Raw genomic sequence first — 20,955 nt, forward strand, 5'->3', positions numbered from 1 at the left:
TTTAACATAAAGTAATAGCCATTTCTCTTTTAGGTAGATATGTATTAGATGGTGAATAAATTAATGTTTATTATTTTACTTGCTGCATTATATATGATTTTGTGCTTGTCATGGAGACTGCCAGTAAAGAAAGTACAAAACACAATAGTCTTGTATGTAAATAGCCTACTGCTCCAGCTGATAATGACAAATAACGTATTGATAAACATACAGGTTCTGAGCATATTTATTAAAATGGATACCTTTTAATGGGCATGCCATTTTCAGTGTTTAGATAGTGACACTGCAAAGAGTAAGATAAAGTACATAAGAAATACACACTTTCTATAAATTATGTTCCCAAGACTGCATTTTGAAAGAGGCATAGTAGAAAATAAAGATGAAGAGATCTTGGTTATGATGAATTATTCATGTTGTAGCAACATGACAATATTTATTCTCAGTAATGCACTTGTACCTCTGGAGAGCTGAAATGCATCAAAGCTTGTTTATTGTTGATTCATAATCAGAAAAAATATGAAATATTCTATCATCAAAATTATGGAAAATTTCTTCTAAAAAGAAGGGATTTTTTTTTTTTTAATATGAAATTCCATTGAAAAATCAGGCTTATGACAAAACAAAATACTAATCACAACCTACTTCTGGTTAGGGCTATTAAAATTAAGTTTCTCTGTTCTGAATACAAATATATAGCATGTTCTACTTCTCTGAGCAAGAAAAAATTTTTTTAATTCTATGTGTACTAAAAATATATAATTTTTTTACTAATAGAACTTCTATAAAATCTGACAATTTTATGAGATCAGGCCCACTACAGTTGACACAGGTATGCTTGCTAATGCAAAAGAGCTGTTGGATGAAGAGCCGTGATTATGAGAAGGAAATAGCTGTGTGTGTTTTGCACTTCTTTAGTGACTTTCAGGATCTGTGGCTGCCTTTCTTGGCTGGCGACATGGAGAATGGCTTTCTCCAAACAGCAGAGGAGCTGCCTGCTGTTTGCACTGACAGCAGTAGAGTTTCCTGCCTTTACAGAGGAGTAAGCTGAAACTAGGAATACAGTCCATACTGTCTGCTCCCCAGCTTCCCTCAAAGTTTTCCTTCTTGACTGTCACCTGCACTGTTCTTGTGAGATGCCACATTTCTGGGTAAGCAATTTGCTCATAGTTCTAAATAGAGGTGTCTAAGCACCAAGATTAGGGGCTTGTGGTTGATTGATCCATCTCACCCCATCAAGATATATCATGTAGTAGGTCAAATGTTTAGAATCTTGATAGCTCAGAAAAGTGGAAGTTCTTATCAAAAATTTGAAGGCAAGAAAAACATTAATAATTTGGCATGGTTGACCTAGCAAGGAGGATTGATTGTTTACTGTATGTAAATGTAAATGGGGTTGCTCACTGAGAAAGGGAAAGAACCAAATAAGATATATAGGAAGTGGCAGGGAGGTGATTCCGGTCATCCAGCACAGCTTCACCAAGGGCAAGTCCTGCCTGACCAACACAGTGGGCTTCCATGTTGGGGTGACTCCATAAGTGGACAAAGGAAGGGCTAATCTGGACTTCTGTAAAGCCTGTGACACGGTCCCCCACAATATCACCCTTCTCTCTAAACTGGAGGGAGATGGATTTGATGGGTAGTAGATGGATTCTACGAATCGTTATAAATGGTTCATTAATAAAAATAACTAAATTAGAATGCCCTTAGCATCTTGCTAAAACTTCCTAGGAGGTAAAAGCTGGAAATACAAGAATTTACAGGAAATACATGGAGCTGGAATCTTTCACTGGAAATAAAGGAAGCAAAAGGCAAATAATAAGAGGTTTCTAAGACAGGGATTCATAGTTTTCTGAAGGCAATTTTGTGACATATGCATCTGATGTGACCGAATAACTCAAAGAATCCATTTCTGTTCAAGATGCTTTAGTTCTTCTGTGCTCCTTGCTGTAAGGGTGAATGAGTTAACCTCCACCCCAAATCTACCAGCGAGGAAATAATTTTCCAAGGCAGTGTAAAGTCCTAGAACTGAATATAAGAATTTCGGGTTGGAAGGAAGCTAGGAGATATAAAAATGAACTTTCCCAAGGGAAAGTGCAGGGATTAGTTCCTCATGGATGCAGCAAAAGCATGTTTGACAATAAAGTCCTCCAGAACAGAAGACTGTTTAGCTGAGGGCTTCTAAGGGATTTCTCATGGTCCTGACCATCTCCATCCTGCAGTATGTCTTAGCACCATTGTTGGTGTGAGTGCACTGTGAGCCAGCTTGGGAAATCGATTCAGCTGAACACATGGGGAGGTTGGGGGTGCAGTGCTGAAGAGTGTCAGTGTTGGAGGGGGAAGATGACAGTTTTCATCCAGAAATAACTTCTCAAGCTGTCATCCTATGAAGTCACAGTGACATTTGTGGTGACAAAAAGGTGATGATGGGTATGTGTAGCTGAGGGTCCTGCATCAGCTGGATAAACTAAAATCTGTCTAAATTGCTAGGGGAAAAAGGCAATGAGAAAAAGCTGCAGCAGGGTGAGTGATAGCTCCTGTCCTTCTCACTGCTACCAACAGAGTTGTATTTGGTCTGCTGCACAGTACCTGACAAGTACCGAGTCCCTCACTGCAGTCTCTTTTGGCCACCTATACTTCTGTTCAAAGTCCTCCTCAAGAACTAAGCATATTCAAGCTTGTACTGGGACTACCAGGTTAAAACTATATTGTTGAATTTTGTGGAATACAAAAATCTTACAATGAAAGAACTTGAGCATTTCACAAGTTTGTATGTGAGGTTTCTTTAAAAAAACCCCACATTTGAAAAGCTTCTTAAGGCAACCGAGGAAAAAATTTCAGTATGTGTTGTGTCTCTTTCTTTATGAGGTTAATGAACTAGGCCATTGGATCAGCAACACACACTCTCAAGACTTCAAGCACACAAACAGGCCTTTCTTCAAGGCATATGGACAAGACTTTGCAGCATCAGAATGTACCAAATACTAAGTAATCATGACTAGAACACTACAGAATTGAAATTAGCATGTTGAAGGAAGGAGATTAAATCAATACACATTTGCTCAGTAGAAATCTGGTGCTCAAAACATTTCTTGTATTGTTTGGTACTTTTTGTTCTAATCTTCTCCTGAATTGACAAAACTAAAGTAAGCTGTTAGAAGGTTTTAGTGAAATTTGACTAGTATGTGGGTTTGAAGTTGTCAGTGCAATGTAAGCAGCAAAACCATGACCAAATTGGCATTGAAATAATGAAACAGAAAACATTAAGTTTGAAAGCCATTGAACTATAGTTTTCATAATTTACAACAAGCTGATGCCTATACCAGCAGGACTCCTGAGTTCCTAATTTAAAAAAAAAAAAAAAAAAAAAAAAATCTAATGTTTCTGCTTCATCTTTATCACCAATAAAGCCCTGATTTCAGGAAAATTGCTATATAACATTGCAGGAACTCATGCCTTCTGATCAACGAATCAATATGATTATGCAGAAGCATGTTATTGTTTAAAACACCCCTGTGTTCACACGTCTCACAACTTCTACATAACACACTACTTACACATCTTTGTCTCACAACTTTGACATAATACCTTACTCATACACTTTGCTTACTTATACATTCTACCTACTTATACATAACACACTACTTACACATCTTCCTTACTTATACTTTTTACAACTTCTACATAACACAGTACTTGCGCATTTTACTTACTCATACATTCTACCTACTTTTACATACTACTCATACATTTTACAACTTCTACATAATACAGTACATATACTATGGCAGTACAAGTGGCTCCAGGCACTCTGTCTCCTGAGGAGAACTCAGACAACCAGCTGTGGTGGTCAGCAACCCAAGTTTAGTATGTAACTTTGCAGTCATGGTGAAAACCCATGAGTCCCTTGTTCTGCCTTGTGCATGTTTTCCCCTGATTGGTTAATATTTTGTCCTTCCTGTTTCATGTATGAAGTTATGTATAGTCATTTCTCTTCTTTATTAGTTCTAGAAAGTTCTTTGTTCCTCGATGCCCCATTGGATCCTTCCCTGAGTCCATCCTATGTGTTGTTCCTAGTGGTTCCCTTCCTGTCAATCCCACCTGCTTGTCTCTATCCCAGTGGCTGAGATCCCTTTCCCCACCTATTCTGTACCCAGTATAAGATCCCTAGACCCTCCTACCAATATGTCTCTTTGTCCCTGCCCTTTCACAGGAATAAATCTACATGGAACAGTTTTAGTTTTGCAGCTTCTTCTTTCCCAATTTAGCACAGTTTACCTTTCAGTCCTTGGTGAATTCCTGAGGGCTCTAACAGGTGGGGCTCCTGATCCACACAAGCAGCATCGAGATGATGACTACAACAAAACCCACCCAGTGATCAGCAGCCGAGTTAGTCCAGGAAATCCAAACAACAATCCAGCAAAGGACAAAAAACAGATCTAAACCTGTCCCCCCTCTCTCCTCGAGCCTTCAGACTGGAGCTTAAAAACTCTCCAGGGGCTGATGTGCTGCAGCTGAAGGCAGAAGGCCAGGTGAAGCTGGTGAGGGTAATTCCAGCCTGGTCCCGCTCTGAGGGCTCTGGTAAAAATAACTAAAAATGGTTTGGCTTGGGCACACTATTAAGGTTCAAATACTTTACAATATAACATGAAATCTGCACAGTCATTTCAATAGTATATATGTAATATGTATAATATGTGGAAATCATATGCATTTATCATGTAATATGAGAGCAAGTGAGATAATTTTTAAGGTGTTGAGCATTTATAAATTTTAAAATGTCTGGGGGAGAAAAAAGAAGGGATAGCCACATCAAAATTCAATTAGATATATTTTCTCTCAGAATTTGAATGAAACACAATTGGCTTATTGTGGATTATTTTTGGGGGTGTTTTATTATTATTATTATTATCATTATTATTAAACCAATACCCAAGTCACCATTGAACATGGAGCAAGAGAACAGGAGAAGATGAAATTTAATTTAGTGCTGTACTCAAAAGAGTTCTTAATGGATTAAAAGGATACTGAAAATTTTGTCCAAAAATCAATAAATTGACTTAAGAGCAGAGATTGGAAATATTTTAACATACACCTTTGCACAGACACACACATAAATGGTGTTGAAATGATAGAGGAATCTATTATGTGAGCTTTTCTCCTGTGCTTATTAATAGTATTAAGGTCAGAATATTAAACAGAATGCTTAAATGCACTGTCTTACTGATTAAATTAGATTGAGAAGACAGACAGACATAAGAATACAATTGCAAGAAAGCAACTGATGTATCTGAACCCATAGGTAAAGTTGTAAAAAAAACTTAATCAAATTTACCAAAAAAAAAAAAAATTAGAATGAAAGATGGGGAGGGCTGTCTGTAGTGATAGCATATATTAACAAGAAATAAGCAAATAAGCATTGTTTCTTTGCATATCAGTGCCAAGAATGTAAGTCATGTGGGCTCATATCCTGAGGATATCTCAAATGAATTAAATGAAGAAAGCAATGTGGTATAACTTTGCATCTAAATGAGGCTGATGGAAATAATGTAAATGTTGGTCTTACATACCAAATACAAAGAACAGCTTTTCTAAAGAAGAACTTAAATAACTACACCACCACCACACCCAACCCCCCAGTTATGAAGCATGTCAGTGTATCTCTGGACTACAGGTGTTCTGAAACCTTCTGAGCTTGGCAATCAGAATACTCTCCGATTTAAAATCTTGAACACTTAAACATCAGGAAGACGTTTATGTGGTTCATAAAAAGAGTACATGATAGATAAGAAGTGTTTGTCACGTAAACAAAAGACAACAATAACATGTACTCTGAAATACACTACTAGAAAGGGATGTTTTAAAATGAGAAAAAGAATTTAGAAATCTAAGAAGTAATTATTTTTTCCTGGGCAAAACAACTTTTGTTTGAAAAATCACTTTTATAAAAGGAAATTATTATCTACTTAGTACAAATTAGCAGGGATGGAGTAAGCTTTGTGTTTTTCTACAATCTCACTTCTGCAACGTAGCACTCTTACAATAGCTTTCAATTGCATTGATATTTTTGAGGCTGCTGTTGTCTCACTTAAGCTGTTGTATTTCTGTCTTTCATGGAATTTGTGCTTCCAGGGGAAAGGAGTGTCAAAATGGTTTTGATTAAGGGGACTAGAAAACAACCATGTTAAATCTCAATTATGCTTACATTTTATTTTGTGTTTTTTTCTCTTCCTGTGCTGTTACTAAATAAGAAAAATACTAATGTGACTAGGAATATCAGTATTCTTTTACTTACATTCTCAGAGTATTACCACCTCTTTTAGAAATTTTTGTCTAATGAGGTGGAACAAAAAGAATGGTTTTCTTGGAAGATAAATCTCAAGGAGGGCCCTGTAAATAGATAGCTTCCTGTGACTCTAAATCAAATTCGTGGTTAGGCTTTCCAAACCTATTTAAAGAATAACCAGCAATCATAGAAACCACATTCTGCAACTAAAGCGTTTAATTTGCAATCTGGAACTAGATGTTCTTCTAACAGTTGAAAAAATATCGAAGTATTCCTTTGGTAAATCTGCCAAACATTTAAAATTGTGTGAAATTTCATATTTATGGTTTTTTGAGTTCTTTATTGTTTCTCCATCTGTTTTCTGTGGTTCTACTGGATTTCAATGACAAGTGAATAAAACTGTGAAAACCTGTGAAATAATTGTTTTTCCACAGCTGGCATTTGGAGAATTTCAAATTGTAATGTGATTGAGTTCCACACTACCCCCATTACTGTTGTTATACATGATTTCTCAGAGCCCTGGTCTCTTCACAGACATTGTTACCTGAAGAGTTGCGCAGAAATTAATCTTGTGGTGGAACATCCAACACTCCATTTGAATGCTTAACTTTAAAAGAGAGGCAGCTGTTCTAGGAAACGAGAAATGCCTGAAAATTGATGTCTTCTGAGGACATGGAGCATTTGGGGCACAACTGAGTATTTATATAGCTTGATTTTTGAGAAATAGATATTTTTTGAGATGGAACCAGTTTATATTTTGTATTTAAAAAGAAACAAACCAGACAGCCAGGTTATTTATTTATGTATTTAAAATGTGGTTGGCATTAAATAATGGAATTTAAATTGCATGTAGTAATACAATTTATAATAAATTTGCTTATCCTACCACAGACTCCTTACTCATAGCACTTGATCCATACTCCACCTGTAAAACCCTGATGGGCATCTTCATGACCATTTGCTTGTAGTGGCTGATGAAATTTGGGGATGAGAGGGTCAGAGGACCAATCTTGAACCACCCTGTAGCAACAGAGTCAAAGATGGTAGGAGGAGAAGGAAGGAAAGGGAAAGATAATAGAACTGCAAAATTTTTGTCACATTTGAAAACACCATGAAGACTGGTCATACCTTTATGGAGAGTAGTAATTGGGTAGTGGGGCAGGGATTCTGTGAAAAAAATTAGAAGAGCAAATTATGATGCTCTCTTACATTACGTGAAACCCCTCTGCCACTGTAAAATCACTACAGAAGCACAGTACTTCAAAAACAAAGCTTGTCCATTGTACAGTTAATATTTGAAAAGTTGTCTGAGCAGGTTGAACTGAATCCTACATTATGCAAGTTATATTTTCAAGAGAAAATAAGGAGTTAATGGTAATACCTCTTACAAGGGATTTATTTTCTGAATAAACTAAGGGTTATGAGGTTTTTGAAAGCACATAGTGAAAGTTCATGTGGGCAACTCTGTGAGAATAAGAGCCAGTGGTCTCTGAATTTTACACTAAAGTGTAAAGTAACTTTTTTTTTTCCTCAGTTACCCATCTGCAATCTACACTGTCAGTGTATCCAGTCTACTATAAAATTAAATGAACAGGGGGTTTTAATTATTATTAAAAGATAAGGTAAGAATTATGGTCTCTATTTCAAAGGACACTTATCTAGGGGTTTTTTTCCACACCATCATGAATTGAAAACAAAAAATTGCTCACAAAATATGAAAAAATCCAACTGTGTAGTTCTTAGGAATTTTATTTCTATACATTCTTACTTATGCTGTTATCAAATAGATTATTTTTACTAAAGCTTTTTTTCTAGGATTAAGAAAGGAGAGAAGGCCTGGGTCCCTTAGTGAGTAATTTTGTTCACAGTATAAAATTGGCATTTAATTTTGTCTTGCAGCTTGAGAGATCTCTGACAAGAAACATTTGATTAGCCAGTTATTGCACAAATGCAAACAAATCATAGTCTCTAATGTCTTACTGCACAAATTAAATCACGAAGGATTACCATTTACCTGGTGAAAAAGAGCAGTTTGAATCTCAAACTTCTGTTCTTTGTAGCAGAGTTTGTCTGAAAAGTCATGTAAGGTAATCTTTTTGTATTTTTTTTTTTTTGCTCACATTCCTAAACTCCTCCTAGCCCTGCAGCTTTTCCCTAGAAAATTTTTGTTAGATATTTCTTTATGGCAGAGATTATATGTTTGTAGTGTAGTTAGTATAATAGAATCCTATGCTTAATGGAGCCTAGGTATTGGTGGCTGTCAAGATGTAAAGGAAACAATGTAGTTTTAATATTTTATTTAAAAAACACCAGTGAGAATTTACATCATCTTTGTGTGGGTTCTTGACCCCCAGATGGGGGAGAAAGTCCTTGCCAGGAATAAGAGACGAATGGGACTTTTGGATCTTCTCGGTCTTCAGATTGTTTATTATATCTTATCAGTAATTTACATGCCGGCAACACAGCATGAAGCAGAGCAAGTACCAAAAGACACAATGCAGGAAACTCAAGGCCCTTTTAAAGGTAAATCACCCAATTGTCACCAAGAACGTACATTACTTTTACCTTTCTACCAATGCCTAATGAACTATCTATTCACATAGCCCTGTACTGCGGCATTTCCTAACCAATCATTCTGTGCTACCAACACTGCAGGAAATGGAGTAGGTGAAGAAGAAGGAAGAGACCTGAAAAACCACAGGAGTCCTCCATCTTGTCTTCATCTACTTACCATACTAACAAACCTAAAACTCTAAATTTTTCACCCCATAACAAACTATATATTATACTACCACCTAACTCACACTCTTGTAGATTATAATTCATCCCAAAACCTTGGCAGCCCTCTCCATGGATGAAGGTTAAAAACAGTGTTTCCCTGGGAGGATGGGCCCTTCAGGACAGGCGGAGAAACATTCCCTGCACTTTGGGTTCCAACAATCTCTAAACAGCCACAAGTACTAGAAACTGAAAAGATGCACCATGGAATGAGTAGAATGAGGGGATTTATATATTTATAAAAAAAGAAAACATAACCTGAAAAACCCCAGGCTGTTCTAGCACAGTCTCAGAATCTTCTCTGTGAAATTAAGAGAATGAAATGACTGAACAGCAAAGAGGAACCTTAAGGAAAGCAAAAGTATTATCAAACTTATACTATTCATGGTACTGTGTGTTATACTGATAAAATTTGTTGGTTTTTTCAGTGTAAGCAGCTCAGGCAAAGAAAACCAGCCTCTGTAAGCTTACCAAATAAGAAGTTCCAATCAATGCAAATTAAATTGCAGTTCTTTTTAATTTTAAAGTATCTGGGTTAGTTACATGCATGGCTAATAACGGGGAGAAGGAGGAGGGATGCCATGTCTCAGCACAATATGGAAATTGGTTCCTTGGCCATTACATCTGAGTCAATCAAGACAAATTAACTAATCAAATGCACTGGATATTTCTTGATTAGATGAACTCAAACTTGATATTAAATTTCAAAGTGTGCATTATTGTTTCTATCTCTTCTATTGGTTATTTTAAATTTACTTAGAACTCTGTTTAAAACAAAGGTGAGTACTATGTCTCAAGAGTGAAAACCTGGCATGTAAAATGCCCAAAGTCAGACAAGAGTTAGATAAAAACTTGCTTTTCATTAAATGTTCCTAAAAGGGGGGAAAATCTTTTGCATCCACAGAGTGAGGCAAGAAATGTGAAATAGGGATGAGTGATGGAATGCTCGGACCTTATCAGTGAACAGCTCTCAGATTTCCTTCATAGAATCACAGAATATGCTGATTTGCAAGGGACCCACAAGGATCATCAAGTCCAGCTACTGGCTCTGCACAGGACACCAAGTGTCACACCATGTGCTTGAGAGTGTTATCCAAATGCTTCTTGAACTCTGTCTTGGTGCTGCGACACTTCCCTGGGGAGCCTGTTCCAGTGCCTGACCACCCTCTGGGTTAAGAACCTGTACCTGATAACCAACCTCAACCTTTCCTGACACAATGTCAGACCACTTCCTTGAGTCCTTTCACTGGTCAGGAGAGTGAAGAGATCAGTGCCTGCCCCTCCACTTCCCCTTGTGAGGATGTGGAAGACCACACTGAGATCTCCCCTCAGTCTCCTGCAGGCTGGACAGACCAAGTGACCTCAGCCACTCCTCACACGGCTTCCCCTCAAGGCCCTTCACCATCCTCGTGGCCTCCTTTGGACACTCTAATTGCTTAATTTCTTTGTTATATTGAGGTGCCCAAAATTCAAGATACACTAATGTATTGTAGGAGCCACATTAAAAAGTCAGAGTTCCTTCTCTCAGACTACAACTTTATAACTAACTGGAGCATGGGAAAGTATTTTTGGACTGACATAGGAGGTTTTAACATTTTTAAACCATATCTGTAAATGGTGATAGTGCAACCCTTAAGGAAGATTCTCTGTTGCCCATCAGCTACTGAAGCATGTTTTCAAGTCTTTGTCTATAGTTTTGTAAAATAAATTCAGAAATTAGTTTTTCAATAACCCAAAGATTTAGCCACTGTGATTTTAGTTAAGAAGTGATATAGATTGCAGATATCAGATCTATCAGAAACCAGATAGGCAATTTTTTTAAATCTTTACCCATGCCCAAGGATCTCTGCATCATTATCCTCTTCATCCTTCAGCTAATGCATTCTTTGCAACACTGTTTTTTTAAAAGTTTTTCTTAAAACTGGTAAAACTGGTTGAGCACAAGTATATCCCTATAATGTTATATTCTGCCACAGATACCATTTAAAAGCATTACCTTGTTGTCAATGTTACAGTTAACTAAGTAAAGAAGTACCTCACTGCATTGTTCTTAGATTAATTTTAGAAACATTTTTTTCTAAAGAACAGACACTTTAGATGCATTTGAAAACACAGCTAAAAACTGTCACTGAGAGAAAGTAGAGCAAAAGATGCTGACGCCTGACTTTGCTTATGAGAAAACAGAAGGAGCAAGTTAAGTTATTACTTACAAAATTGTACTTCTATTAAAGTCAACAGTGACTTAACACCACTTTTGATAATTTTGTACATAGAAACTTGAAAACTTAAAATTCAGTAGATGATTACTATGGAAGCTCTCTTGTAGTCATGGCTCCCACCAAAAAAACCAAAAACCCGAACCCTACAGAAATTATTAAGTTGCTTTTTTTCAGGACTTAAAAATCTAAGAACCATAAGGCCTGTGAAAATCTGGGGGAGAGGTGGAGGCTGAGCAAGTGGCTGCATGATGTTTAATTTCTATCTGGGCTTAAACCACAGCAAACTTTTTAAAAAGACACAGTACTAAAACAAAATTTTGCAAAGAAAACAAAGAAAACCAAAAAAAATCCACCCAAAAACCCCAAACAACGCTTGTGCAGAGGATGTAACAATACTAGAACTCCTGTCATTTATTTCTGCTAAGGAAAGATATTATGTTGTCTTCAAAATCTAATCTGGATAAGGTGTTCATGTGATGAGAATGTAATTGTGATATTGCTAAAAAATACTCTCTGAATCAGAAGTGTCCAGAAAACAAATTTCACTGCAAGTTTCACTGCAGTTTTCAATGTTCTTGTTAAAAAGAAACCTTTCCAATCTTCCTGTGTTCAATGTAGATTAAGTATTTCTGTGGTTTTCTTGTTTTTTTCAGCTCCAGTGGCTCCCTCTGTGTTGTTCTTCAGTCTCCACACCGACTTGCAGAGCAGCAGTGAAGACTGCTCTCCTTTCTTTCTGCATCCTGGGAAGTGGGTCTGTTCTCTTTCTCCTTTTCAATATGATGCTGTGAATTTCCCCTCCACGCTGTGCCTCTGTAAGTTTCCAGTTTCATTCCACACAGTTAAATCCCAGTCACTCACAGAGAAAGGCTCTGGTCTCGTCCAGTTGTTTGTGACTGACATCCATTTTTACCCCTCAAAGATGGCTTGTGTCACTCTGTGCAATGGTGGGTCATCTACTGCTTAAACCCAGGGCAAATGTCAGGCTGTAATGTAACACATAGCAGCCTCTGAAATTTTCTTGGTCTCTTCTTAGAATTTCCAAGGTCCTCTTTTGTTGAAAATATTATGACCTTCTCTCAAAGTTGTCTTTTGCAGTTCTTGGAGCAAAAGGAACTTTAAATATGGTGTTTCAAGCAACCTTGATAAAAGTCTTATGAACTGGTTGAGGATAAAAATTTAGGACGTTTTAAGTTCTCTTAATTTCTATAATCAAGATAAAAAAAGGTCTGAGGAATCAGAAGATGGAGAAATAAAGACTAATAGAACAGAAACCTCTTAAACATACATTCACAGCTTTTTTCTACCACTTACCCTTTAGAAACTTTTTCTTAGATGGTATTTCAATCAATTCAGTGTTGAAATACTAAAACTTGGACCTTACAAATTACAAGAAATTTGTCGGGTATCGTTTAATTTTATGAAGTTTTTTATATATCCACGAAGTACTAATGCTGTGGACATAGAAGGAGTAGAAGGAACTATGTATGGTCATAGGAGGAGAAATTTTTATCAGCTTTTAACTATTTAGTGTGCTAGTGTGTCTGATACTTCTGGAACCGGTCCTGAGTGATAGTTTCACTCCTGCTCTCAAGACAGCAATTAATTACAGCAGTCTGACAATCCTGAAACTAATGCACACAGTATGCTTGATATTTAGACAGAAATTCCACCTCATGTCTATGTATAAATATAATGAAGATCCCATTGCTGTTTGAAGAAATTTATTTTCTAGATTATACATGTAATATTTCAATGATGCAAGGAAAAAAAAAAAGCTAAGTTTGAGTACTGCTTAAAAATGAAGACTGTAGTATTTAGTGGTCACAAATGTTTTATTTGATTCTATCTTGTTTCTTTGGTTGTGTATTTCTCTCATATATATAGAAAAATCTAAAAAGATTTTGAGAAAAACCCCTAACTGTTTACCTTGTTAAAAGAAATAAGGAAGTCTTTCTGTACCTTAACTGAGTTGTTCATTACAACAGAAACAATTAGTTAATTTTTTTTTTTTGTCTTAGGTATAATCTTCGTAGGTGGCATAGACAATAACACTAGAATAGAAGGAGTGTGAAACTGCTTAAAGAAGTGTGTCACAGTACCTCACATTAGCTAATTTGATCGTCTAAAATAAGAGGTAAGTTCACTATATGCTGGACTGGCTTTAAAAAGTGTTACATCTAAAGATTAGCTTCTTAGGTTCAGATCTTAATATCTTTAAATGACTTGATGAAGATAGATGTTCAAGCACTGATTTACATTGATCACAAAAGAAGTAATAATTTGAGAGCTGCTTTGTATTCAGCTGGTTTGTAATTAAGCATATCTATGCATACATTATCCATAGAGAAAATTCCCTAGTTTCAGTTTTTTATATATATAAAAATTTGTAAAAAGTATAAAATTCATATATGTGCATACGGGTGTACAAACTTATACACATATAACATCTATAAAATTATAAATATGAAAATGAAGTATAGATTTAGGAGACTAATTTGAGCTTTTTAAATTATGGTCTGTGCTTTCAAGATTAAAAATAACTCTGATATGGGGATGTAAAGGAAAGAATGTCTGTAATACATTATTTTTGCATTGAAGTGAGCAAAGAGGGGAGAGTGTTTGTATTCAGATCTTTGTAAAACACGTTCTTATCCCTGTGTTATAAGGGTATCTCTGACATCCATTCTATAGATCCGAGGTCTAGAAGACCTTTATTGCATTGTGATGGAGGCATAGAAAAATAGTGACAGGTATATACCTTAGAAAAATGGACAATAAATAACAGTTTTTTACTCTGACTTTCACTGGTCAAAATAAAGTGGAGTAACTTATGCCTTACTCCCTTGTTGAGCTCTTTCTGCTGCACTTTATCTGTCTCAAATCAGCCTTCACTCATAGAAAAAGGCTCTAATTTAATTTGAGAAAAATGATACCTTCATCAGACTGATTGTATACTCATCCTTGTTTAATTCCTTATTTCATGTTTATGAGAGGGTGAAATAAAAAAAGTAGATATTTATTGTTTAGCAGAAGAACATTCCCCCCCCAATAAGTCAAGATAATTATGATTAACCCAATATCCTGAAGAACTCGGCATTCTAAGGGTCTTGTGTGTTTGAAGATAGGGAGGGTGGTGGATTGTTTAAAGGGGAAAAAAACCCTAGATTAAACAGTAACACATTAATCATGATAGACACTTACAGAATGCGTTCCTAAGAGATACATTTGATTTTGCTGAAAGTGAGATCTTATTGCTTGCGTCACAGTCATTACAAAGGGAATTCAACTCATTCTTCTAGAATGAAGCATCACTTTCTAAAATAATTATTAGTAAGGTATAGCACTATGATACAATACTTCTTCAGGGCTTGCTTCAAAGGGATTAAATGAGGAAGATTTACATTACATGCATAGAGAGCAGGGATGTGAAACAATGCCATAACGTAAAGAGGGATTTTTTTCTTCTATCTGATAAATAAGCGTGTCAATTAAATATAATAATTAAGAGGAATAATTACGCCAAATATGTCTTACATGTCAACAGTGCCAAGTGAGTAAGAAGAAAACTGCTTTTAGGAAAGACAAGCCTGATTTGTATCTACTGCTGAGAGATTAGGTAATTCTTTATGGAAACACTATACATAAGTTACAGTCAGGTGATGGTTTACAGGTAGCCTGGTAGAGAAGGCAACAAAACCTGCTGTGTTCATAGAGCAATCCAGAAAAGAAAGTAAATTAACCTTGTGGCCCCAAACCTCATTTTTGGCACAATGCTCTTTTTTCCGTGGTGAACTCTAGAAGACAACAGAGTGTTACTTCCTCTTCACCTGCTGAGTTTAGTGGGTTAGTGAATATATAGAAAGGCAGAAGGGAAGATTAATTATGCCACTACACTGCTCTTAGCCTTGTGCTCCTCTTTTGTTTGGGCAAATACATATAAAGTTGTCCCCTAAAACAGAGCTAAAAAGTGATAAAACCCAGCTAAAATGGGGACACCTCCTCCCTCCGCACCCTCCCATTTTCTTGCATCAGTGTGGTTTTTTTTCTTTTTTAAACAAGCTATGATTTTTCATTTCTTTTTGAGTTAAGAAAAAGTCTGGTCTCAAGACTCAAAACTTTTAATTTCACTTTCTAAGTAGTTGATCATAATTGATTTACCCTTCCTAGGTGGGAATCTCCTGCCATTACACACTACTTCATGAATGGGTGAAGGTAATCTAAAAGTGGACGTCTCAAAGAACATTGTAATGAGAAAAGGAAGGAAGTGAAAGAATTATTTTTCCTAATTTTTAATTATTCAAAGAACTTGAAACTGGGAATTTTTTTCTTATGTTCTTTATTTTTTTCTAAGCTTTACAATACCTCCTTATTAAAAAAAAGGGACCATTTAACTACTATGAAATAGTCTTTAAAGTACATTCCGTCCAACATACGAAGATAAGAAGCAAACCTGGTCTCTAAATCAAGCACAGGAAAGTCCTTGTAGTCTTGTGGTGTTTGCGAGTCTCTTTCTCTGACATCTGGTCTGCTCTAAAACTCATTGGAAAAGCAAAGTACATGGAAAAGTACAGTGAACTGCCCAGAAGAGCTGTCAAAAGTCTAGCAATATATATGAAGCAGAATATATTCCAGAGATTCTCGTTTCTATTATGAGCAAAACAAAGGGAAAAAGACTCAGGTCTACATCTTTCTTTTTTTTTTTACTCTTCAAAGCATGACCTTGAGAATTTTCCTGCTTTTTCTTACTCCCCATTTTCTTACATGCAGGTATCATGAAAAGGCTTGAACTTTAAGAATATTACAAATTTTAGCCAAATATGTTTTGCCAAAGGAAAGATTTTGGAAGCTTGCCTAGGAAGTGTAACTATTGAGTCATTTTTGAAGGTCAGCTCTGAATTTTTTGTACTCCTTTCAGACTTTCTTAGTGCTGTAGTTATTGTTGCATAAACAGGCTAATATGTAATGGAATTCCAGGAAGGGAGACTGTCTGTTATCTTGCATACTGATTTAGGAAATGTCTTAGATGTCCTGGTTATAGCTATTGCTGTTGAAATACTGTTTTGAGAAGGCAAAGGTCAACCTGAAACTGAAGAGAAGGAAATATTAAGTCAAATTAGGTGGATAGGATATTCTGCTGAGGTCGATAAACAAGTCCATGAGACATTTACTGGACTATAGTCCTACAATACAGGAAGGAAGCTCACAAATTAGAAATCATTCAGAAGGGGGGAAAAAAGCCATCAGAATGATCAGACAATCAGAATTTCTGATGGCACAGGTTAAGAGTTTAATTCTTTTGCTCTACTTTGTCTGTCCAAAGTTATTTTGGAAAGTAATCTAGTAATAGTGTATTAGCATGAGCATGAGGGAAAAAGACTTTTGAGTACAGATAGCTGTTTATTCTGAAGAAAAAGACCATAGCAAAATCAAGCGACTGAAAACCAATAATTCTCTGGTTAAACTAGAAGTACTATTAAAGTTTTTCCAGTGATGGTAATAGATCGCAAAGTGAATTCCCCAATACGCAGAATCCTAATCTGGAAAGTGTATCTTTCTAGAAGTTGTAAATTCAATCAAAATTTTGATGCAATGTTTATTTTACATGAACTATGAAGAAGCTCATTATTTGTTTTAATTGTCCTTATGACAACTAGAACATACAAATCTTTATATGAAATATAATACCATGATTCGGTGCCTATCTAGTTCATACAATGCATGGAGATGAGTTACATTAATTAAGGTCAATTATGAAGATAAAATTAAGAACAAGTGAAACAACTCCAAAGCCCAGTGTATTAATCAACAACTTGACAGTATCTATATTCATCTGTATATGATGCTACAAACATAAGTGGAAAAAATATTGTAACACTCCGGGGACTTAGTACAGCTGGATAACATTTACAGTACTGTGGAAAACCAGATTTGAGTGGGACTTTTGAACTAATACTGAACCTTTGGACTTGGGGACATGAACAAGCAATGAAAGCAGGCAAAAGGGATAGCTCAGGAAAGAAAAAATTAAGAAAAGGTGATCAAATTCTAGAAAAGTTTCCAGCCTTTAGATTACAAGGCAGGAGTAGAAAAAAATAGCATATTGTTTATTTGTGTGCTTGAAAAATAGGAAGGAAACTGATGTATTACCCAGAAAAATATTTTCTGTTGGCTTCTCTTTCTTACCATTGTTTAAGATGATGAATTCAACACACACAGTTGCTTTAGTCAAGCAATTTGATGATACTTCTGAAAATAGGGAAGCCGTTTGTGATAACCTGCACAAGCTCTCAGGATGAAGGTGAAATTAGTATTTTATATTACATATTTATGTAACCCTTATCAGGTGGAAAGTACGAAACCAGGAAACTACTGGTCATTTTTACCACATCTGCATAACTAATATTTGCAACCCAAAGTGTCATATTTTCTTTTTAAAAATTTCCTTTGAAATATTACTACATTGAATATTGAATTCTCACTTTATGCAAAGTTAATTTTTCATGCTAAAATTTATTTTGTATTTATTAAAAATAAAAATCTGTTTAGGTAATTATACTCCAAAAATTAAGACAGATAAAGAAGGCCACTTAGGATTGAAATTTTGAATAAAGAAGTACTGTGATACAAACGAGTACAAAGATGCAACATAAACACAGCATATCCAGAAAGATCCGTCATCCTCTCAACAAAAAGAATTTTATTTTGATGTGGGTAAATTTCTACAGAGGTAATCTTTGTATAACTGTATGGTGAGAAAAGCCATAGAATAATGCCAACTCTTTGGAATAACCACCCCTCCAAAAATATATTAAATGGAATAAGTAATTCTTTCTGAATTGAACAGGAATTAATATAAGCTTTATTTTGTCCCTCTGGGTAATAGTTTTTTAATGGAATTTTTTGGAGAATGCAGACTATGATTCCAGCTGAGGATTAGTCAGGCATATATTAACTGCACGAAATTTTAGTAGAGGTAGCCTTGAGATTATATTCTTTATTTTACATTTGAGGAACAATGCTGGTTCCTTAAAGATGAAAGGAGAGTGGGAAGACATAGGGAGAAAAAACCAGCCCCACCACAAAGGCTCAGAATGTTTCTTTGTCTGTTGCAGACTCATAATTTGACCTTTTTAATACTGAGGGAAGAGACCTACGGCAAACCAGCACACGATATAGTTGTAGAGGTGTCAGGATTTGTTTTGCTTGAGTAATTTCTTCTATCACTGCTTCTATATCTGTAGACTCACAGTTGTGTAAAAAAAGAAAAAAATCTCAATCCTATCTGATGAAATCAGATAACTAAAAAAATGGCTAAAAAAATAAACTAAGATAGAAAAGTAAGGAGTTTTCAGGGAAAAGGGAAAAAATTAATATGTGAATGTTGCAGCAGTGGTGGTTGCATTTGTTCTCAGCCTGGTAGAGGTTGTTACCAGACCATAAAAATAGTGACTTCTCTTTTGTTTTCAAACCTCCCACTCATTGGGAATATCAATATATTTTTGCTCTATCAATAAGCAATGAAGAAAATGTGATATATTTGTGGTTTAATTATTCCATGTACTTTCAGAAGTGTCAGAACAGACACATCCTTTCCCTTGCCAGTACCATCTTTGATTTGCTTTTAAATGTATTTTGCAAGAGGCATTCATGTCCAGATCTGGAACAGTAGGTAGAATTATGCCATATATTACCTTTTCATTACTCTTTTGTACTGGCTGTTGCAGATGATCTGAGCAACACAGAAATTAATCAGAATTATCCTGTTTGAGAAACTGGGTGGTGATAAACACAGAAAGCCACGGTGATTGTAGAAGAGCTCTTGCAGATACAACTGGAAGATAAGAGATCCTGGAGGTCTGGGTACGCCTGTGTCATCAGGCACTTTGCAAGACTGACTGCTGCTGGCATAGGCACAGGTGTCTGCTGCTGTCAAGGCAATAAGGCATTGTGAGTACCATAAATTTTACTTGGCTATTCTGCAATTCCTTTTGTCCAATCTAGGAATTTAATAAGGAATTTAATAGAGTTTCTTTGATTTCTTTGAAACCAAATTGCTTCAGAAATGCTTGGCATCTGAATAAAAATTATTTAACAGCAAAATTCTCAAGAAATTTTATTTTCCACTGTTTATCTCTGACAGAACAAGTCAAGATGGAGAAATACGAGACCATGTTTAGTAACAAAATTAATCTTCCCTGGAAAGTTACTGTAAATTATCAGAGACACCTTTTTCTCTCTAATAATCATAGAAGAAACTATCCTTTTGCAACTGGAGATGTCTCTTCTGATTTTTTTTTTTAATAGTAGTAAAAAATGTTTTGCTTTTCAACTAAGAAGAAAGTGCATTGAAGAGGTATTTCCCACTGAAAATTAAAATAAGATTGTGGTTTATTCTTTCTCACTCTAAGTAATTTGTTTCTAATGTTTTATCCATACATGAAGAGTGAGTAAATTTTTTGTGTGCATTATACTATTAGGCTAGTAATAAACTAGCTACCTTAAAACATGTGGATTGTGTATTCATGTGAACTTAGAATTGTAGTTACTTGGATATATAATGGATATATAATGATAAGGTCTTTATCTTAAGATTTTAGAGAACCTTCGAGTTCAGGGAAAATTTCTTAAGAAGGAAAACTATTATGAAGCCCTATCTTACCATTTGTTTAAAACCAGTTTGTTCTCATATGTATTTAATAGTTTAAACATCAAAAGATTTAACTTCATTTTTGGGTCCATGCTAATTTTTGTTTAGGAAAAACAAAGCAATCGATCACTGGAACAAAACTTTATCTGGCAAAAGGCCAAGTTAGTCAGCAGTATAAAAGAGAGTTCTTAAAATATTCAAAACACTATTCATTTAACTTTGAAGGTCTATAGAAAGGCCATTTATATTGAAAAGGAAAGATAAACAGATTCATTTTTATTTTCTTCTCAGAAAAGTAAATATATATTGGTTTTGAAATTCTGACTGTCTCCTGGTGAATTAAGAAACCATAAAATTAAAGTCAAGCATTGCACTTTTATGATGAGAACAAATTAGAAATCCCCCAGTAATAACTGAGCTATCAGTAGTGTTCTCAGTCGTTCTGGCCGTCAAATAGACATCTTTCTTTGTCTGCCAAGGAACAAATTTAAAATGCAGAACAGCAACCTTTTAACCTTTTTTTTTCTTTATCTGTGGATATAAGGTGTGTATCAAGTTACGTTCAACATCTGTAATCTGTACAGTTGGCTAAAAGAAAGTATTTATATGGGAGCTATAACCCAGAAACTGTTTTTTCAAAAGTAATTTGCTCTGATTTATGGTGTTATCATTGACATTCTGCTTTAAGTTATAATTTTTACCCAGTCTGAGGTGTTTTAGTACTGGTTGTTTACAACAAGAATAAGTGAAATAGAAAATGCAAAAGCCTTTCTCTATTTGATACTATTTCCCACTTTTTGGTATGTTTTGGTATGCAGCAGCTTGACTGAGTGCTTCCATTATATTTAGCACTTAACCTTTACAGACTGGAGGTACTTCTCCATGACAGAAATTAACATGTTCTGGAAAACAAAAGAGCAGGAGAAAAGGAAAACCACAAACCCATGTCCTGTGTGGCTCACAGTGTTTTCTATTCAAGGCCATGTCTGAGTGATAGCTCTTGGAATGTGAAATTTTGGGTGCTTTTT

At 35.5% G+C, this 20,955-nt stretch overlaps 1 long non-coding RNA gene across 1 annotated transcript; it reads left to right on the top strand.

Annotated features, from left to right (window-relative positions):
* The first annotated feature begins 11,933 nt into the window (after positions 1-11,933).
* On the top strand, positions 11,934-19,274 carry LOC108447960. Its single transcript, XR_001863691.1, has 3 exons — positions 11,934-12,092; positions 13,299-13,414; positions 19,005-19,274. It is a non-coding gene; the product is annotated as an uncharacterized LOC108447960 (long non-coding RNA).
* The last annotated feature ends 1,681 nt before the right edge of the window (positions 19,275-20,955 follow it).

The sequence above is a fragment of the Corvus brachyrhynchos genome, unplaced genomic scaffold, assembly GCF_000691975.1.
Source record: "Corvus brachyrhynchos isolate BGI_N302 unplaced genomic scaffold, ASM69197v1 scaffold147, whole genome shotgun sequence".
Classification (NCBI taxonomy): domain Eukaryota; kingdom Metazoa; phylum Chordata; class Aves; order Passeriformes; family Corvidae; genus Corvus; species Corvus brachyrhynchos.